The sequence below is a fragment of the Pantherophis guttatus genome, chromosome 1, assembly GCF_059756535.1.
Source record: "Pantherophis guttatus breed Tessera chromosome 1, ASM5975653v1, whole genome shotgun sequence".
NCBI classification, from domain to species: domain Eukaryota; kingdom Metazoa; phylum Chordata; class Lepidosauria; order Squamata; family Colubridae; genus Pantherophis; species Pantherophis guttatus.
Genome location: NC_142063.1, coordinates 175,922,893 through 175,945,950, shown reverse-complemented (window position 1 = coordinate 175,945,950; position 23,058 = coordinate 175,922,893). Strand labels below are relative to the sequence as shown.

At 39.2% G+C, this 23,058-nt stretch overlaps 1 protein-coding gene and 1 long non-coding RNA gene across 5 annotated transcripts in view; both read left to right on the top strand.

Annotated features, from left to right (window-relative positions):
- ERBB4 (erb-b2 receptor tyrosine kinase 4) overlaps positions 1–23,058 on the top strand; it is a 1,174,706-nt gene that overhangs the window by 28,487 nt on the left and 1,123,161 nt on the right. The gene's annotated exons all lie outside the window — the stretch shown is intronic.
- LOC117675265 (uncharacterized) lies at positions 4,141–21,521 on the top strand. Its single transcript, XR_004594165.3, has 3 exons — positions 4,141–15,850; positions 19,629–19,664; positions 21,274–21,521. It is a non-coding gene; the product is annotated as an uncharacterized LOC117675265 (long non-coding RNA).

Genomic DNA, 23,058 nt, shown 5'->3' with positions numbered 1-23,058 from the left:
AAATTTTTAAAATATCCTAAATGGCTGATCTAATAATGGTCTCATTTGCAATAGATAAATGTATATTTAAAAATTAATTATCTAAGTAATGAAAGAATATGGTTTAAAAGGTAGGTAAATTGAGGACCCAGTTGTGGGGGCAATAAGCTGACTTTGTATAAAATATACAAAAGTATGAAGGCTATTGCTTAACGCATTGTAAGCCGCCCTGAGTCTCCAGAGAAGGGCAGCATATAAATCTAATTAAAAAAAAAAGCCAAACAAATAGTTTCACTTTGAATTTTGTGAGAATTTGGACAATTATGATGATAGGTTCTTATGCTAGGTATTTGGACTTAATAACCAAAGGAAAAATAGCAATAGCAATAGCACTTAGAGTTAGATACCGCTTCACAGTACTTTACAGCTCCCTCTAAGTAGTTTACAGAGTCAGCATATTGCATATTGCCTCCAACAATTTGGGTCCTCATTTTACTCACCTCAGAAGGATGGAAGGCTGAATCAACCTTGAGCCTGGTGAGATTTGAACTGTCCGCAAGTAGATTCATTATTTTTCTACTTGCTCTATTTTTGCTTGGTAACCCCACCACAGCCACTTGCTCTCCTCTCTGTCTGCAGTAGTAGTTATATAATTGCTTCCTGGAATCTTGAATCATAAAGTGGAGTGGTTGAAAGAGTTTGTCAAAATAATCTAACCCACCATGCTACATGATGAAGGACCCCACTAGTATAGCATCCCCAACAGATGGACATCAAGCTTCTGTTTCCAGCAAAGAAGCATTCATTACCTTCCAAAGCAGTCTACTCCATTCTTAAATAGCTTTTATTGCTAGGAATTTTTCCCAACCAAAATCTGGACATTAAATCTACTTCCTTGTAACCTTGTTACAGGTCCCAATAGAATGCAGATATATATTTTATTATATCTTTAATGCCCACTTTTTCTGATTGTCATATAAATCCAAAGATTTTTTTTAAAAAAAATTTCTTAGAGATAAAGGCTGTATTATTTTGGATTAGAGATTTGGTAATGTGTGTGTATATCAGGTTGGTAATCTTTTCTTATTGATAATATTTTTCCATTAACTGTTAGCTTTTCTAATGCATTAAGTGTGCTAACAACATATTGCCATTAATTCTGAAACACAAATTGTTGGTTGGTTGATAATATGTTATTAATAAAATATGGAAGATGTTGTTGCACATCCTGCATGGAATGACAATATAATATATGTGATTGCTTAACTTCTTGACATATGCATTTATTTCATAATTGTTGCCTGAATTAGCACACCGTGAGCAAGAGGAATTGATACTGTACAAACAGAATGATAGATGCAGATTTATTTTGTTTAGCAAATTGAGAATCTTTTAATATCTTTTGTTTCAAGCTGCTAGAAGTGGATTCAATTGTGGATTGCAGGGAGTATGCACATGAAATACCCATGGGAGGAATTTTGGCAACTTTCTGCAAATCTGAAATGGTTAACGAAAACTAACAGCAATAACAGTGTTAGAATGCTAACACTGATTTTTAGGCACGTGTAATAATAAAATCACCATGCTTTTTGAGACCTGTACATTCTTAGAAGGAAGCAGCCTTCTAGGTACTTGGTTCATATTTATTTTAAAGTTCTCTGTAAGCTGCACAATTTTGATAGAGGAATGACATTCTGTGATGGAAGTCTCATAAACATCCCTGGCCAGGATTGATAACACTTATTATTGGTCTTTACAAATGAACTATTTTTTTTCTGCTTGACCTTTCAGCTCTCAGAAGTTTTGTTGGAATGAAACCTAGCTTTAGTTAAATCATCAAGGCATTTTAAATCATTTTTCTCAACATCTTAAATATTTTTCAGCCTATTTGCACAACACATTCAAATTGAATTGGCTGTGGGTAAAGGGGGGAGCGTAGAATTGTTCATATACTGCTAAATCAAATGAATTGGTTGTTATGTTAACTGTGCAAGAGTTAGTTTTAATCCCAAACAGAATTAGTCTTGCTTGGAGTTACACTAGCAACCCAATTAAACCACCTCCCATCACCTTTTCCAAACTCCTAATAGCAATTAATATCCCTCATGACGTCTGCAGCTGAGTATTCTCTTGTTATTAGTCCACCCTGGGGAACCCTTTTGATTACTAGGATCTCAGGAGATGAAGTGATGAAGAAGCACCTGCAATACCAGTTGAGAAGGGTAAAGAGTGAATCTGATCAAGCAGGGTATGAGCTCATATAAGATCCTACACCATGGCAATAAGAATGGCAAAACAAGTTTACTTATCTCCTCTTACTGGGTCAGTGTGTTGACATCCAGTGCTCTTGTTCAACACTCAACATTCATTGCTCTGGAACATTGAATAGGAAGTCATCAACAGGAATCGTTATCTAGCTGTGCCAATTAGTGCAACATTTTGCTGATAAACTTGCTCAGATTTGCTAGAATCTTGACTTTCAAAGCAAAATCTGATGTGGTTTCTAGAGCAATGTCTTGTTATCAGGTCCTTCAGGGAGCCAGGAAAATGTGATGGATTGGATCCATGTAACAATCAAGGAAAGGGAGTGTTCTCACCAGCCTTGAAAGAGGTGATGGTGATCTTCTCTTCAAGAATTCATTTGTGGACCTGACAATTTTGGAAAACTATCACCGAGTCTCCAACCTTTCCTTTCCTGACATATTAGCTATAGAGTGCCTTGTGCCAATGAATATAAGAGAGAAATAAATGCAAAAACAATATCTAATATATTGCCATGTTGTAAACTTTCTGATAAAAACCAGGAATTGTGTGAGCAATTAGTCAGAGAGTACTTCAATTTTAGAAAGTTCAAAGAGCACTTAACTTGCATTGTAACTTGAACCATAGCAATCTGCCGCCAGAGAATGGCAGAGCCACAAGAGTTATCTGTAACAGCAGTATTTATGTGCCATTTCACAATCCAATCCAAATATCAAGTTTAGGATTCAAATGCACCCTAAAGAGTAAGAGCAACAGATCTAGAGTTTGAGTTGTTTAAAGCAGAGGGGAACATGTGAAGGCTGTTTGATTTATCCTGAAATGCTGGAATGGTTTGATTAGAGACATTGCCACTGTCTCCTCTCAAGGAGATAAACTGTTTGCTTTTGCTTGGCCCATCACAGCTGCCAGTATGTTCTTGGTGCTGTGCCAGAATCTGGCCTCTCATTATCTAAATTGGGTCTCACCTGCTCTGATGATCAATAGATGGCAAATACACTTGTCTTCCATAGGTCATCTGGATTTTTGCAGTCTAGATATATTATGCTATCTGCAGCTGTGATATAATACAGCTGAAAAGATTTTTAATGAATCATAAAGTGACTCTCACCTACTCACCCCAAATAAACTTGTGCATATTTGTAAATGTCTAGAGAAAACTTATGGACTTCTCCTAAGGCAGTGATGGCTAACCTTTTCCGGACTGAGTGCCCAAAGCGTGCACGCCCCCACGCAAATGCGCGCACCTGAACCCCCAAAATGTAATGAGTGCATGGCCTCCAGGCATGCGCCCCGCTCCCATGCATGCACCCCACCTCCTGCACATGGCGCCCCGCATGCACCCCACCCCCACGCATGCACAGCAGAGACCCGATGACCAGCTGGCTGGTGGGAGGCGCGCGTTCATGCATGGCGGAGATGAACTGGGGTGACGACTCGCATGCCCACAGACAGGGCGCCGTAGGCTTGCCATCACAGTCCTATGGCAATGGAAGTAGGAGACATCCTTACTTATACCCTGCTTATATTCTCAAATATGTTAAGAGGGACATCTGCCATTGTAGAAACAAGGTTGGCAAAGGCTATAAACAACGAGGCCCAAACAGGCTCCAACCTATGTTTTGCCTTTTGAAGTCTCTGACTTTGGATCTTATACTGTAGATTTAATGCAGAACTTTCCTGAGGGGAAACAAATCTCTAGAAAACACCAAAAAGCAAAAATCTTAGTTCCTATTGAGAATTTCTTATTGATCATTTGCCTAGTCTTTAATGGTATTTGGGAATAACATAAAACTGAGCAATTTTTATGTACATTCTAGGTCATACAGGGTGGGCAACATATATGCTTTAGAAGGCTTAATGTGCTAAGCCTTCTAAATCATATATGTTTCCCACTGTTGCCCTGTATGATCTGGAATATATTAGAATACTGGTAATGTGTGCTAGAGCCACACATTATTTATTCATTATATTTATATTGTGCCTTTTTCTCTGCAAGATTAAGGCATTTTATTTGGAAGTCTAAGGTAGGTTTGGCTGAGAGAGAGTGACTTCAGTAAACTCTGTAGCAAAATGAGATTTGACACTGATTACAGATGTACAGGTAATCCTTGAGGTACAGTAGGCCATTCAACGAACGTTCGAAGTTACAACGAACGTTGTAACATTGGGGCACATCCCAAATGCTAAATATGAGTCCATTTCAAAGTTACAAATTTTGCAGTCCCCCCCCCCCCCATGGTAATTCACCCTTACAACCATCCCATGTCACCATTCACGTACTTACTTTTTCACGAACTCCTCTCAGGCTAGAGAGGAAAAGTTTGCAACAGAAACAAAAGTTACTGGATTTCTTCTTGATTGTATCACGTGACCCAGTGAGGGCGCAGCTGTCTCTAGCTTGACTTTGTCAGCTCGTCAAAATGTAAGTAAGTGAATGGTGATGGGGTGGGTATGGAGGAGCCCATAGGGCTTTGGGGAAACCAAAGACCAGGAGGCAGAGCATGGGGTATCTTAGAGGGTGGGGGAAGCCTCCTGGGAGTGCCTGTGCCTGTGTCTGCGCTAGGCCTCCCTTGGTTTCTCCCATCCCTGAATCACCCCATGCTCTACCTAACGACGTGCACATTCGTTTAATGAATGCATTGGGGAAAGCAAGGACAGGGAGTTCGTTAGGTGCTTCATTTAATGTAGTCCTCGACTTCTGACATGAATGGCCAGGCTCCATTAATGTTGTAAATCGAGGACTACCTGTATATGTTGTTCATCCAGACCTACACATAAATGAACCATAAGGCTGCTGGAAGGTGGGAAATAACTGTCCCTGTTCTCTCAGCAGTTCTGCTGCTAGCGACAATGGAAAATCAGTGATCTGCAGCAGGATCATGGCGTGGTTCCTGGTTCCCTGCTGCAGTTAGTAATAGGAAAACAGCCATCTGTTATGTCCTATTCAGCTGGGTGGTGGGGGAAAGTGTACATGGGCTGCAGTGTAGCAAACTTATTTAGAGCTTTAGGAGTCAAATGCTTTATACCTAGATATTCACTCTATCTAGTTCATTAAATTGTTATGACCATCTATCAACCAGTGCTCTCATGGGTCGTGTAAAAGTCAAAATAAACAAATCATTAAGTGAAGAGCTAATCAAATATCTGAAGAAAATATTGTACTTCATGCAGTTATTAACAGGCAGGAATCCCATGAGTTTGAAGAAACACTTCTAGTTTATTGGAATAGCAACTTTTTTTGGTTTAAAACTATGCAACCAACAACAAAACTTTATTTCAGTCATAGACCAATATAAAATTATATCTTTTTCAATAACCGTACTGAAATTTATTAAAAGTAACTAAAATCTAGAGTTACTAATGCAATACTATAAACTTAATATACTAAGATCTCTCTATAAAAATTCTTAATAGCAATATTGAGACTGGACTAAATGGGGGAGGAGGACTCAGAAGGCTATAAAAAGGATAAAAAACCAGAGAAAGATAAATAAAAATAAAAGAATTTTAATAAGTTTACCTAAGTCTAATTGATAATTACTGGATTACTTACTACTTTTAATTGTATAATTGTGGATTTTAATTGCTGCCAGACAAAATCTATGTACATTGCAAATAATAAGTGGTACTTTATCGGGGGTGGGTGCGGGGAATCAAGAAGAAAACTTTCAGTATGATATATGCAGGATATGTATGTATAATTCAGTATGATATGGATCAATAAAGGAAGAATGAAAGTTTCTCAACTACTTTGTTAATGGTACAGAGTAAAAGAACATGTGTGATGGTCTTAATAGCATTTATGCTGCATAGGGAATTTGGTAAATCTCCCATTTGGTAAATCTCCCATTAAGTAGAGGGTAAAACATTAAGCTTGGCTTTCGACTGTACAAGGAAAGCTAAATAAATTAAGTATCTGCCTGGAAAATAGTTGTAAGTTATTCCATGTATAACTGATATTATCAATGGTATGATTCTATCAATAAATGTAGCCAAATTTTGTTATACTGCTTGCAAAAGTAGACATATACTGACAACATCAACGAAATAATCACAAACTATTTTACTTTGTTTCATCTGCTGCTGATTGTTGTATTCTACCTAATCAATACTGCAATGAAAATATGGATGGATGGGTATTAGGTATATCAGCAGTAGGATCATTTTGACTTTTAATAGATGTGACTTCTACTAAATCTCAACATTACCTTAAAGTATATTTCAAAGTAGCTTCTGCCATGCGCATGTATTGATTTGGATTAACTACAAAATTTGTGAATGATTTCCCACAATTATGGTCGACCTCATCCTGGAATTCTTTGTCTAAGACCCTTTCTCTCATCATTCTTTTAGCTTGAGTGTATCCCAAAGAAAGCACTTGTTTAAGCAACAAGCTACAACAGGTAGATTTCCCAAGGATTGCTTGTTGCCAAGATAATGGAAATTGGTCCCTCTGAAAAAAAATGGGATGGGAAAAAATGGCATTTGAGTCAATACTGTGAGCATTAACAGCCTTGCTCTCACTTCCATTTTTTTCATTATTCTGCTTCCCTTCTAAGCATCATATTACACATATAAACAATTGAAAAAGAGTATGCAAAATTTGTATAGCCAAAATGATTTATAGTGAGGGAATGGTCACAACTGGGCACCATGGACCACAGATATTTGTCCTCCCTTGTGCTTGTGAATCACCATGGTCAAGGTATATTTTCTGTAGATTGGAGTACTATCTCCAAGAACAGTACTTGACACTTTTGATCTGCACAATTTCCTTCTCTTCAATGATCCATTTAAATCTTTTGGGTTTCTTGTCAAAAACCACCACTTTGTTTTTCTAGTCATTTATTACCAGTAAATCCTCTCAGAAAAAATGGGTTTAAAAAAGTGTCCATCTAAGTTCTAGTGGAATTTGTAAAAGGATAACTACATCATCAGCATGTAAAATCAGTGGAATATCCACCCCAACAATCTTGGGAGGCTGGAAGTTTGGTAGAAATCAGCATTGTGGTTATTTTTAATTTAATTGACAAAAGCCAGAACAAATGCTGTTTGTAGTGGTAATTGAATTTGGCAAGATCAGGATAGACAGTAATAATTTTGCTCTTTTCACAACGGTCATATTGGGACTGATATGATATCAAGAATTATAGCTAACCTTACAGTTTTGGAATATTCAAAGCACAATTTTAAATCAGTACTAAAATAGTATTGAGCTTTTTTCCCAAGGAAGAATCAATGGATTAAACATCCCATTGGTTTCTTATAGCGAATTAGATACTTTTCAAAACTATCTACTATTTTATTCTATGAATATAATTTTCATCACAATTTACATTACAGCTATTACGCACTGATCATAATTATTCTCTCAAGTATTTCCATACATACAATATAAATCTAAAATAAAACCTGTATCAACAGTTCTAACTTGTCTATACTCAAAATACTTGGTTTTCAAACCTTTTAGAATAATCCATAGTAGTAATTATTCAGATATAACTATAGATACATTGGGTACAAATTTTGCAGAGGGAATTTATTTAAAAGAATTTGCTAGGGGTTTAAATTTATATTTTTAATTTTAAATTTTCTTAACTTTTTTTTATCCTCAGTTTGGGAGATTAAGGAATTTACTGATTTTATGATGGAAAGTAGACAAGATATAATTGAATTTGATGGTGCTGAACAATCAAGGAATATGCATTTGTATATAAACCCCTTAATTCATTTAGAATTAATTATTGTAACTACATTGAGAAAGAAGTAAGATATACTAAGTTGGATCTGTCAGAATCACAACTTTATTAACTTACAACAAATGGATCTACAATATATATATTTGTATCCACATCGTTGTGTTAGCCAATTATTATTATCAGCATAAATCAACTCTAGAATGAATGAGTCTTCCTTGAGGTTTATAGCCCATAATATACTACACAGATTCAGTGTCAGAAGGTAGATCGATGTCCATCAACATCTTGGGCTGAGAGGGAGTAACTCACTCAAAGTTTTGCTATCTCTGTTCCTATGATTTTTTTTCAAAAAGACACTATATAAATTTAATAAATTAAAAAATATCAAGGTTGAAAATATCTCCAATGAAAGAAATGCTTCCACAAATGTTATTTTTGCCAGTCTCTCTAAAATATGTAGATGCAGAGAAATACCGGGTGTGTTCATGGATACATGTTCAGCTCACACGGGAAAGTAATAATTCCTATAGGGTTTGGCTTTGGCCACTCTAAGCTGGAGAATGCTTTGAATGTGTTTCAGGAACGGCATGCCATCTTTTAGTTGCAACTCATGCTTGTCAGCATAGATATATAGGAGGCACTTGCTAAAGTTTTTGCACTAAAGATAGCAATGGTTTTCTAAGATAAAAAATTGAAAATGACTGTTCTAATGGAATACCTTACAGTAGATAGTTACATTTAAAGCACATGATGTTTTCCAAATGGAACAAGCTGTGCTTTTGTTCTCTTTTAAACTCAAAGTTTTGAAATTTTACTAACTTTCAACAAAGAATTGCCTTTGTTTGGGCAATATTTTGACTTGCCATCTAGCATTAAATTCTAGAAAGGAAGCAAATATTAATGCTTACATAAAACTTGAAAATTAAATATGTGCATACTATTTCTCTGGGCCATATTCTGAAGGACTTTATTTTATTTATTTATTTATTTTATTATTCATATTTTTATGCCGCCCACTCTCTGAGGACTCTGGGCGGTTTACACCAAAGACAGTATACTAAATAGCATATTGCCCCCAACAATCTGGGTCCTCATTTTACCCACCTCGGAAGGATGGAAGGCTGAGTCAACCTTGAGCCGGTGAGATTTGATCCGCTGATCTGCTGAACTAGCAGTCACCTGAAGTAGCTGCATTACTGCACTCTAACTATTGCGCCACCTCGGCTCCCTGACTTCTGATGGACTTCGATGATAACTAACTTGCCTAAAGAGTAAACTGATCAGATCCATGAGAAACAAGGTATCTTTATGTTGGCATTCCACAGTATTTAAGGGAAAATCTTCAATATTTAATGCTTTTAATAAATTTAACTGTGAGTCACGTTAAAGTTTGCAACTATATATTGCAATGAGAGCAGCAGGCTAGAATCCAGGAGACTGTGAATTATAATCCCATTTTAGACACACAGCTGGGTAACCTTGAGGGAGTCACTCTTTCTCAGCCCTAGAAAGCAGGCAATGGCAAACTACTTCTGAAAAACCTTGTCAAGAAAACCATAGGGACCAGTCCAGGAGTCAAAAACTGATTCAAAGGCACATATAGATGCACACATATCACTCATAAAACACACAGACACAGATACAAATATACACACCATATACAGTCAGGTCCAGAAATATTGGGACATCGACACAATTCTAACATCTTTGGCTCTATACACCACCACAGTGGAGTTGGAATGAAACAAACACAATGTGCATTAACTGCAGACTGTCAGCTTTAATTTGAGGGTATGTACATCCAACTCAGGTGAACGGTGTAGGACTTACAGCAGTTTGTATATGTGCCTCCCACTTGTTAAGGGACCAAAAGTAATGGGACAATTGGCTTCTCAGCTGTTCCATGGCCAGGTGTGTGATATTCCCTCATTACACCAATTACAATGTGCAGATAAAAGGCCCAGAGTTCATTTCAAGTGTGCTATTTGCATTTGGAATCTGTTGCTGTCAGCTCTCAAGATGAGATCCAAAGAGCTGTCACTATCAGTGAAGCAAGCCATCATTAGGCTGAAGAAACAAAACAAACCCATCAGAGAGATAGCAAGAACATTAGGCATGGCCAAAACAACTGTTTGAAACATTCTCAAAAAGAAGGAATGCACCGGTGAGCTCAGCAACACCAAAAGACCTGGGAGACCATGGAAAACAAGTGTGGTGGATGACCGAAGAATTCTTTCCCTGGTGAAGAAAACACCCTTCACAACAGTTGGCCAGATCAAGAACACTCTCCAGGAGGTAGGTGTATGTGTGTCAAAGTCATTGGTCAAATGTGGACTGAGCCTGTCAATTAATTATTAAATCCTGCCCCTATTCCTAGGGATTCCAGCTTTGGTGAAGGAGGAAGACAGACTCTGAGTGTGGAAAGTAGAAAAAAATAAACAAACTGTTAGATAAATTTTACTCTTAGTACCCAGACTGATACTGGGTGGGACTGGCTGCTGTCTCCACTCAACGAGAAGGGGCGTATCAGGCATTGCCAACGTCCCCTTCTCCCTTGAGAGTGGAGACAGCAGCCAGATGTGGGACATACCCAAGTTCACTGTCCCAACTCATGGGAGGGAACAGTCTGGGCCGAAAAACTCCTCCCTGACCTCAACACCTTGTAATACTCTTCTCCCAAAATCAGCCTCTGCAGAGGCAAATTTATCTAATTTATAGTGTTTAACAAATGGAGAAGGAGAGGTCCAAGTAGCTGCTCTGCATATTTCAGACAATGAAGCCTTAGAAGCCTAAGCAGCTGTAGTTGCAGCACTTCTGGTGGAATGAGCTGTCACCTTGGTAGGAGGAGGCAAAGATCGCAGTTCGTATGCCATCTTAATCATTGTTCGGATCCATCGACCTAACGTCGAAGAAGATACCTTATTTCCTAATGAAGCCGGAAGATAGGAAATGAACATTGACTCTGTCCTACGAATATCAGCCGTCCTCTGGATGTATAACTTCAGTGCCCGTCTGACATCCAACATGTGTAATCTGTTTTCCAATGGATTGGAAGGTGAGGAATAAAAATCTGGTAAAACAATTTCTGCAAACGATGAAAAGAAGATTTAATTTTAGGTATAAAAGTAGGATCCAATCTGAGGACCACTCTATCTACATGGAATACACATAAATCATCTCGGACCGACAATGCTGCAAGTTCTGAAATACGTCGCGCCGAAGTAATCGCGACTAGAAAAACAATTTCTTCTGACAATAGACATAAACTGGTAGAGTCTATTGGTTCATATGGCGAACCCATAAGTGAATCCAACACAATTGAAAGTTCCCAAGAAGGGTATCGATGTATTACTGGTGGACAAAGGTTAGCTGCTCCTCTGAGAAAACGACGAATCATGGGATCTTGTGACAATGAATTATTGGAATTATATGTCAGGATAGATGAGATAGCAGCCACCTGTCTCTTGAGAGTGTTGGGAGAAAGTCCTTTTTCTAAACCAGCCTGTAAAAACATCAGTACCTGCAAAACAGAAGCTTGAAGAGCAGAAAAACCTTGGGTCTCACACCAAGATGTAAATGTGTGCCAAGTTGCTGAATAAATTCGTTGTGTTGATGACCGCCTAGATGCCTGCATGGTTCTAATTATTGGAGATGGAATGTGATTTCGCTGGAGAGCATCCCGTTCAACCACCATGTGGTCATTTGTAGCCATTGTGGTTCCAGATGTGTGATTACACCCTGGCTGAGGCAATTCGTGATACATGGTATCCTCCAAGGAGGAGTCACTGATAAATTCATGAGGTCTGCAAACCATGACCTTCTTGGCCAATGTGGCGCTATTAGAATGATTTCCGCCCTTTCCAGTATTAGTTTCTGAATTACCCTCGGAATTAGAGGAATTGGTGGAAAGGCGTACAACAGACCTTGTGGCCAAGGGGAGCGTAGAGCATCCACAGCTTCTGCAACGTTGAACGTTCTATCTTTTATGACCCTGGCCACAAGAGATCTCAACCCGGGTTACGATCCGGGTAGAGGAAAAACTTACCTTCAACTAAATCAAATATAGTTCCTAAATGAAGAATTCTAGTCATCTAGGAACCATAATTCTAGAATCATAGTTCCCAAATGAAGAATTCTAGTCGACAGTTTCAGATGGCTTTCTCTATGTTAACAGAGAAGCTGTGTGAGGCCAGTGTCTGAATGGTAAATTGGAGATCTGAAATGTCCTGCTGAGGAGTTAAACAGAAGAGACTTAAACAGAGCCTGGGGAAATAGGCTCGTGAATGCAGGTTGATCCGGAGGTAAGCCCTCAACCTCCGACAACTCTGGTTCCTGAGGCTCCATCTCTTCCGATACAGAGTGTCTACTGACATAGGAGACGGATGGAGAATCTGAGCCCGCAAGCAAGAGGGCATCTTCCAAATCGACTCTGTCCAGCGAAGCCGAATAGTCCGAATGGACCAAATACACTGTAATCGGTCTGGCAGTCGAGAAAGTATGAGTCGACAGGGATCGTTGCCCCATTGCTGCAATCATACATTGAATGTCCTCTGGACGTAAAGGGGTAGAATCATGGTCTCAGGCTGGGCCGGCCTCTGTAGAGGCTTGAACCAGAGCAGAAGATACAGGTGAATGAACCACCAACCCAGCTGGAGTGCTATACTCCACAGCAGGGCCGGATTTTCCTATAGGCTAACTAGGCTTCAGCCTAGGGCCTCAAGATCAAGAGGGGCCTACATTCAAATTGTTAGCAAAATTAAAATTACACTTTCATTATAGGTGAAAGGGCCTCATAAATGGAATAGCCTAGGGCCTCTTTTCATCTAAATCCAGCCCTGCTCCACAGCATTGATACCCCACAGGCGGGGGAGATCCCAATAAGTCAGCTGACTCAACTGACACCAGGAAGTCTTGCAGCAACATCTGATCTGGGGTCGGAGAGAGGTCACGTCTACGTTCCCCTGGAGAAACCCTGGCTGTTGTAGATGATGTAGGACCACTGTCCTTGGCCTTGACTACAGGCTTCCATAGAAGCTTTCCCTTGCATCTAGCAGAAAACTTAGCCTGAGGTTTAATGGATACTCCATCCCCTTGCACATGCTTGGCATCTTACGCTTGGAAGCAACTGACTGTTCCCTTACTGTGGCCTGGTGGCCATGTTTTGACTTGTCCAGAGCCTTAGGCATGATAGGCCATATAACACCCAAGAAGTGGAAAATAGACTCCATGTTAAGCAAGGCAGTCCTGTATCAGGGGAATGTCAAATTCTAGATGCATTCTGAGATAAATATGCGAGGCAGCAACAGAGAAAAGAGAAGGCAATTAACCCCAAGCCTGTAAGGTGAAGCAATGTCTGCCAAAAGGGCTGAAGGCAAGGTTAGGCCAGGGTAGCAGGCACAGCCAGAAAGACTGGAGGCCTGAGAGAAGCTCAATGTGTCGCCTTGCCCCTAAACATAATGGCGGCCAGAACTGCCAACTCAGGGATCACAAAGCTCCGTTACTGATCAGAACAGCAATGTCAAACAGCTGAGATGCGGACCAGTAAGAGAAGTCAAAGAGTCGAGCAGGTATAAATTAGGGTGATTTTACATATCACCAAGCCCTTGTGATGTGACCACAAGTGGCAAACCACAGGGAGCGCGAAAACTCCACTTTGAAGCCGGTGGCAAGGTCAATCAGCTGAGAAGCGGTTAATAGTGACAGCGGGCAGAGCTTTGTTCATTTCTGCAGGAGAGAATCAGAACCTGGAGGAAAAGAACCGACAAGCGGTGATAGTTAGGGAGCGCAAAGACTCCACTCAGAACCCGGCAGCTAGTCTCAAACAGCTGAGAAGCGGCTCTATTGAGTCTGCTGGAGAAAAGCTGTGCCTGAGTGAAAGGCTGACAAGAGCAAGAGACAGGGAGTGCGAAAAACTCCACTAACAGTTATGCGGCTGGCAGTGACAAAAATGGCTGCCCAAAGACCGTGGGGAGTGCAAGACTCCGCAAAGAGAAGTCGCTGTTTAAAATGCAGGGCTCCACTGGCAAAGCCGGTGATTTTTAGCCACCCATGGGAGCGGAAAGCTCCACCAACATACAGAAACTTACCAGTTCGATTAAAGGATGTCCAGCAAACAAAAGAATAGCCAAGTACGACATCCAAGGTCAAATCCAAACAATCAGGTATGAAAGAAAACAGTCTAACTCTGAAAACTGTCAGAGCTAGCTATCCACAAACTGTGCCACCGTAAGAGTGGGAGTGCTAGACTCCACATTATTGTTACTTCGAACAGGAGGAGGAGATCCCCATAAATCAGATGGCTCAACTAATAGTGGGAAATCTTGTATTGACATGTGATCCTGGGTCAGAGAGGAGGCATGTCTACATTCTCCTGGAGACCCAACCATTATAGCCAATGGGGCAGAGCCAGTGCCTTTGTCTTTGCCAATAGTTTTTCTTAGTAGCTTCTCCTTGCGCTTAGGAAGAGCCTCAGAACAAGGCTTAATTGCTACTCCTTCCCCTTGTGTATGCTTGGAAGCTTCCATTTTAGAATCCACTGACTGCTCTCGCACTGTGGCACTAATTTTGACTTGGCCAGAGCCTTAGGCATGACTGGCCTTAATTAATCAATCGGGTTGAAAGGACCCCCTAAAATTTTATCAGCCTTGTAATAGGTCAACGTAAATTTAAAAGTAGTTTAAATTAATATAAACATGTTATAGATGTAAATTATATCTCCAACACCATTTCCAGTAGCCAGATGTGGCAGTCTTAGTTCATAAGGACAGAATATGCTTATAGCCAGTACAGAACTAAGGATTGGAGGCTTGATAGAAAAAAACTGTGTCCTTGCCCTTAAACAAAATGGCGGCCAAGCAGTCACCTAAGAACTCGAGCTGGCGTAACTGTCAAAAACTGAACCACTGTTCAGTCTCAAATGAAGGCAGATCTGTCTTAAACAGTCTAATTTGGCCAAATAATCAAAGCACTGATAAACGGAGATAGCCAGAGAAAGTCAAGCCTCGTAGTCGAAAATGTTAATTAGCCTCAATCAGCTGTGAGGCAGTTTAAAATAGCAGGGAAAAACTCTGCGCTTTCTTAAAACTGCCGACAAGCGGCAAGAATCAGGGAGCGAGATAACTCCTCAAATGCAAAAGTTTATGGCTATAGTGAAATAGCATCATCCATATTAATCATATGTTGAATGTCCTCTGTGCGCCAATTGATTTGCGCTTGATCTCGAGCCTTGTCCACTTCATTAGAAGTTTGGATAGGAACAGAGGATGTAGGTGCATTAAGCACTGAGAATGTGGGAGCGCTAGACTCCTCAGTAGTGGTTGTACCCATAACGGGATTAGAACCCCAAACTTCAGATGATTGAACTAAGAAACCTTAGAGTCAGTATAATTATTTCTTTTACGTGACTTTTTAACAGTCTTGTCCTGACTGATGACAGCACTGGGAGTCACCAAAGAATGTTTTGCGGTTGTGCGCATAGGAAGTACACATTCCTTTTGTTTCTGATTATGATCCTCCCTAAATGAAGCCTGTGATTGCTCTCTTACTGTGGCCTTTCGGCCATGTTTGGATTTTGAGATAGCTTTAGGCATAATAATAGATTGGGAATCAGACCAAATCTATAATCAGTAAGATGTAAGTTATTTAAAATATTTATTATTTTTCAATAGTTTGAAAGGATAGATAAAGGCTAATATGTTTAATGTTCTCAGGTAAATGTAAAATTCTAGCTGCGCCAGTAATCAAAATGGCGTCTCAGCACTCAACTGGCACAGCCTGATAGGCTGGAGGCTCTCAGGAATGGAACTTGAGTTATTGCCGGTATTCAAATGGCAACCGGCTCAACTGTCAATGTGAGCGCGAGGCTCAACTGTAAGGCAGAGATAAAATTCCAACAGTTAAAAGCCATTAAGGTAACTATAAGTACCTATGTAGAATAATTATTAAATGAGGCTTTAATTGCTCTTGGGAGCGTAAATTGATATTGGGAGCGTGATTCTCCTCTTTCGGCTAGATTTGAAGCCGCAACTCAGCTCTAAGCAGCTGAAATCAATTTATGTTAGAAAAGGTTTTTAGATGATCTTGGGAGCGTGAGACTCCTCTTTTCGGCTAAATTTTTAGCCGCATTTCAGCGCTAAACAGCTGAAATCAGTTAAAGTCAGCAGCAGCAAAGGGAGGCTGTTTTTAAAAGCGTCAAAGCCGACTTTGATGTAAAGTTTGTAGCAACAATCTGTAAAGCTGTGACTTTATTCAGTGGCCGACAAGCGGTTAGCATGAGGGAGTGCGAAACTCCACTTTAATGATCAGCTTAAATTAGCTGTGACAAGGTGAGCGCAAGACTCAACAATTGGTTTGTTTTTTTTTTTTACATTTAAAATAGCTTCTGCTGATAAAGGCAAAATTAAACCCCCCGCCCCCCTTAAGGGAGCGGAATGCTCCAAGGAAATGATTAACTGACCAGTTTCAATGATGTTTTCTGATGCTGAAAGTAGAAAACGTCCTCAGATGTCCTAAGAATCTTCTGAAGTATAGGTGAATTAAATTAAAATGTTCAGTAGATAAAAGAACTGAAGAAATTAAGCAGAAATAACACTCTAACGCTGAAAAGCAGATAGAGAACACTTTCCACACAACTGTCCAGTCTGACGACTGAGCAAAAAAGCTGGGATCCCTAGGAATAGGGGCGGGATTTAATAATTAATTGACAGGCTCAGTCCACATTTGACCAATGAGCATAACCCACATCTGGCTGCTGTCTCCACTCTCAAGGGAGAAAGGACATTTGTCAAATTACATAGACAAAGAGAAGCCCCAATTGATTTTTCTCTCTCCACCCAAATAAAATCCTATTTAGGGATCCCTATCCTAAAGGGTAGAGATCCCTATCCTAAAGGGCTAGAAACCGGGAGACTGTGACTTTTAGTTCCACCTTAGGCATGAGGATTGGCTGGGTGGCTTTGGGCCAGTCTCTCTCTGTCTCAGCCCAACCTACCTCACAGGGTTGTTGTAGGGAAAATAGGAGGAAGGTATAATAAATATGTTCGCCACTTGAGTTATTGATAAAAATAATTCAGGTGGAATATAAATAAATAAAATTATATGGGCTTGAATTAAAATTCCTGAATCATATGTCTTAAAATATGCACAGTGGAATGAAGAGACACATGTGTTTACCACACTTTGTAATTAGGATAACCTACACAGAAATCATGTATATTGGTTTAATCTCACTTTTCCAGGGAGATAAATTGGCTATGTCTTATTATTGTAAGGTACTGTAACTTTTATAGTATCAGGTGTTTATATATTTTAAAAATATATTCATGGCTATATATTTTCTTCAAAGTAAATTTTAAGGTGAGGAAGTTTTCTGCACATTCTTCTTTCAATTCTTAAAAGCCTGTTTTAGGGACTTTTGTTTACTAATAGCTAGAAATATTCCAATAATAGCTTAGCATTTGCTGCAGTTTCCATTGGGTCACAATGAGTAAACTCTGTCATTGGTTTTTCCTGAGAAAGACAAATGCCAGCTGTCATATTGCTTTAGCATTGGGTTACATTTAAATGTAGCACTTCAATTTATTTTTAGAGGCTGAGTGTGTAGATTACTCTTGGTGTATATTTTGTCTGCTTCTACACTCTATTTTAAAACTTAAGTATAGTTGCTGTCATGTGTAAAATGTATTTATCTATTTTGTAAGAGTTCAAGGTATAAAGAGTGTATCTGAAGAGTATGCAACTTTCCATATTGCCAGAGTTATACTGTACATGTTTGTTTGATTCAAATATATGGTTACATTTATAAAAGTTAAGAGAATCAGATTAGTTTCAAGCCTGTGTAACATTTATCCTGAATAATAATTATGTACAGTTTGTATCCCTTAAGATAAACTTGATAATTTTTCAGTGCCTTTAACAGGACATTGATTTGAGTCTACATAAGTGACTGACAAGTTCTCTGGTAAACTGGTTGAATGTAAGAATTGCACAAGCTTATGCACAAAACTATTATCATTTACTGCTTTAGCTTTTCAAACAGAAATCACTCCTTCTTTCTTCTGACTAATATTGAGGAAAATTGTTTAGTTTGCATTTGAATGCAAATTAATTGAATGCAAGGCGAGAAGCAACTTAGAACTAAGGAAAAAATTCCTAACAGTGAGAGCAATCAACCAATAGAAAAGCTTGCCTTCAGAAGTTGTGGGTGCTCCATTACCAGAGGCTTTTAAAAAGTGACTGGACAACTATTTATCTGAAATGGTATAGAGTATTCTGCTCGAGCAGGGGGTTGGACGAGAAGACCTCCAAGGACCCTTTCAACTCTATTTTTTTAATGCTATTCTATTCTATTCTATTCTATTCTATTCTATTCTATTCTATTCTATTCTATTCTATTCTATTCTATTCTATTATGTAAAATTTCTTAGCCACCTATCTTACCCCACGGTAACTCTGGGTGACTTACAATATTAAAAAACAATATCTTTTATACTGAGAGTTTAAAAAATTCTCAGGTGCAGTAAGCCAAATTTGACAAAATTCACAAAATTTTTCAGAAACTGTAAAATTTTAGAAAAACAATAATATTGCAAATATGAGGATCTGAAATAAGCAGCTATTAATATATTCAACAATATTTAATTCTGACATTAAAAATTAACAACAGTGTTTAATTTTGTATAGACAAAGTTACCATAAGGTAAGTTAATCAATAATATTAATATTAATATTAATAATAATATTAATAATAATATTAATATTATTATTATTATTAATAATAATAATAATAATAATAATTATTATTATTATTATTATTATTATTATTATTATTATTATTATTATTATTATTATTATTTCTATACCGCCCCTCTCCCGAAGGACTCGGGGCGGTGTACAGCCTATTAAAACAAAAAATATACAAATATCAAAATTTAAAATTATTAAAAAATTACACAATTTCGGCCCAGATTAAAACCCCCAATTTAAAACTCCCAATTTAAAATAATTACATAGTTAGCCCTGCCTGGTGAAACAGTAGGGTCTTAAGGGCACAGCGAAACACACGGAGGTCGGAGATCTTGCGTATTTCTGGGGGCAGTTCGTTCCAAAGGGCAAGAGCTCCCACAGAGAAGGCTCTCGCCTTGGGTGTCGCCAGCTGACATTGCTTGGCCGACGGCACCCTGAGGAGTCTCTCTCTGTGTGAGCGGATTGGCAGGTGGGAGGCTATTGGTGGCAGAAGTCGGTCTCGCAAGTACCCGGGTCCTAAGCCATGGAGCGTTTTAAAGGTGGTAACCAATACCTTGAATCGCACCCGGAAGACCACTGGGAGCCAGTGCAGCTCGCGCAGGACAGGTGTCACATGGGCGCAATGAGTCGCGCGCATAACCACCCGCGCGGCCGCATTCTGGACCAGTTGGAGCCTCTGAGTGCTCTTCAAGGGGAGCCCCATGTAGAGAGCATTACAGTAGTCCAGAATACTGGCAAAATTATTATCCTGATCCAAGTGATGGATTCCATTTGTTTTCATGACAAAGAACCTGCTTGAGCTTCTTGTAGATATGATTAGTATGTATCCATCCATTTTTTGCAGTATACCTCTTCACACTCTCTAGGATCCAATAAAGTCAAATGCCAGGATGTGTATATGGCCGTATTTTTACTTTGGCAAACTTAAATGCTTCTTTCCTTTAGATTTCCAGCAGAATGCATGGAGGACAAGGAGAAAAGGTATGAAGGCCATACATGGCCTTTCCCCTATCCCCTGGAGCAGCAGTCCCCAACCTTTCCAGCTTGGCGGCCCAACCCGGCGCAGAGGGAGAATGTGTGTATGGCAGGGCATGGGTGCACGCACAACTCCATTTGTGTGAGTGGTGGGCCCGCATGCCCTCCACTTGCACAAATGGAGCTTCACGCAGGAGCGAAAGGTGCTTGTGTGTGAAGCTCCACTTGCGTGAGTCACAAGCACTTGCACTCTCATGTGAAACTCCACATACACGAGTGGAGAGCACTTGAGTGGAGGGTGCTTGTACTCACATACGAAGCTCAACTCGCATGAGCGCAAGTGCTCTCCACTCAATGGCTTCCATTTGTGTGGAGCTTTGCATGCAAGCACAAGCACCCTCTGCTCAAGTATCTGCCAGACTTGCCCAACTCTCCTGCAGCCCAATTTCAAACTGGCTGCAGCCTGGTAGTGGTCTGTGGTCTGTGGGTTGGGGATCCCTGTCTTGGAGCTTCCAGCATATTCAGCTCAGCTCAGCTCCTGAGCATAGCTAGTGATGTACGAGATGTTTCAAATTTTGCAGAAAAGAGTTCAGGGCTGACATGAGATGTTTTGCCCTTACCAGAAGTGTGCCAGTGCTGTCCTGACCATACCAAAAGTGTTCCAACCTGGAAGCAGCATTCTGTTATTGCTGTTGTTATTAGCAGAATTTATAAGGCCACCTAACACAAACATAATACTTGGCGATGTGCAATGCACCAAAATAAAAGTAAAACTAACAATGGTAATAGTAGTTAATTTATTAATCAATTATTTGACCATATGAAGAAACTACAATCAATACTAAAAAAGAGGTTCAGCCTATTTCGTGTTATCCCATCACCCCTGCAAACAACCTCAGCTCAAGTTGACCCATTCTGTTCTTAATGTTTTTGATACAGAAGATAGTCATCTTAGTGAGGCTGTTCCCTGCAAATTGTGAATGTCCCAAATATGCCTTTGATTTTAAGAAGGTATCTAGATGATCAATTTGTGTTACAAAGTATCATTTATAATCAGGATATCTGCATGTTAGCAGCAACTCAAGCACCTTGTATGCATTTTCTGCCAAAAAAAATATCTTCATGTAACATCTGTTACTTTACCACATAACTGAGATCTTCAAACAGTGCTCTTCTTAAAACAAACAAACAACATACTTTTAAGGTGCTGGGGTATGTAAATTGTTAAATATACAATTTTCTATCTGGAAAATTGATTTATGTTATGTCAGCTTCTTCAAGCACTTATCCCATTTAAGAGATTCTATGTTGCCTTGAGCAGCAACATCCAAGACACTTTGTTTGAAACTTTTAACCCTTCAGGCCTGTTTGAATGGAGAACTGAACAGAAACTCTATATTGTGAAATGCTATTTGTAAAGTATGAGGGGACTTGTTCCATAATGAATAAATACAATTAAATCCATGTCCAAATAGTAGCAGAACAGATCAGGTAAGGATGGAAGAGCTGTTTTGAATTTGAAATGGGATGTTTTAAATGTGAAAAACATCAAATTAAAAATATTTTGCATACCATTCATTTAAAATGAAATTATTTTTCTGCCTTTCTATACCAGGGGTCCCCAACCCCTGGTCTGAGGACTGGTACCAGGCCATGGCCGATTGGGAACCGGGCTGCGCAAGTGGCAGGCGAATGCACGAAGCTCCATTTGCACATGCTAACAAGTAGTTTGCGTGTGTGAAACCATGTCCTCCCCCCGCTGCCTGCTACCACTGCTGCTGCCGATCTACGAAGCCGGAAAGATTGGGGACTGCTATTCTACATCATTGGAACACCAGTGGAATAAAAATATTTGGAATTCAGGGGGATGATTTTGAATTTAAAAAAAACTCAGAGAAGAGCAGCAAAGATGATAAGGGATCTAAATCTAAATAGCAATAGTACTTAGACTTATATACCACTTCACAGTGCTTTACAACCCTCTCTAAGTAATTTACAGAGTCAGTTTATTGCCCACAACAATCTGGGACCTCATTTTACCGACCTCGGAAGGATGGAAGGCTGTGTCAACCTTGAGCCTGGTGAGATTCAAAATGCCAAATTGCAGACAGCCAGCAGTCAGCAGAAGTAGCCTGCAATACTGCATTCTAACCACCGTGCCACCACAGCTTAAATCATACAATCTAAATCTAAATCTAAATCATACTATGAATAGCTAAGGGAACTTGGTATGTTTCGTCTAACAAAAAGAAGGCTTGGGGTGACATGAAAGCGTCTTCCAATACTTGAAGGGTTGTTACAGGGAAGAGGGGGATGATTTATTTTCCAAAGCACCTGAGTGCAAGACAAGAAGCAGTGGGTGGAAGCTCATCAAAGGGAGAACCAACCTGGAACTCAGGAGGAATTTCCTGACAATGAGTACAATTAATCAATGGAAGCGCTTGTGTCCCGGAGTTTTGTGTGCTCCATCACTGGAGGTTTTCGAGAAAAGATTGAGCAGTCATTCATCTGGGATGTTATAAAGACCCCCTTCTTGACAGGGGATAGACAAAAAAATCTCCAGCCCCTTGATTCTATAACACAGGTTCATTGTAATTTAGTATAATTTGACATGCACTTAAAATCTGTCATCAGGTATATTGTTGATTTATTTTGTGTAATTATTTAGTTTAATAGAAAAAAATAATAGTATTCTGAGTTTTCCTTAAAACACTGCTCAAACTACAGAAAGTGCTTTAAATGGTTTCTAAAGTTGAAAGTAAAGAAAGACAGAGAATCACAATGTCCAAGCAGTATTTCAAATATCTCAGCAGCAAGCCATCAGGCTTTAAACCAGCATTTTGAACTCATCACAGAAATGTTTGAGTGCTGTTGGCAAAGCACAGACATAATTTATGTTTAATATTCATGTTAAATAATGTATTTGGAGCTCTGTTTCAAGGCACCTAAATGTATCATCATATTAATCATGGATTATTACAGGTAATGTACTGCCAACTGGATCAATATTTATTGGACTAAGTTCAATGTAATAGCCATCATTCATGAAGTTGTTGAGAATAGGATGGTACATGATCATCATCATCATTATCATCAAATGTAGAAAACATTGCTATTGAAGCAAAAGGTGGTATTAATTGATGTCATGCTAATTAAGGACAGTTTTGTTTTCTCCATGCCCCAAATCAATGTCGTATTCTCCAATTAATTATTAATTAATGCTCAATGCTGAAGCAGGATGCTCAATGGGAGGATTTCTGATTTTTTCCATTGTGAAGAATACCAAACAAATTTAGAACAATGTGACACAGTCCAAATATTGCCTGAATCACTATCCATTATTAACTCACTTTTCAATATATTTCAAACTGTACGCTGTTTAACACCTAAAATGGATTTT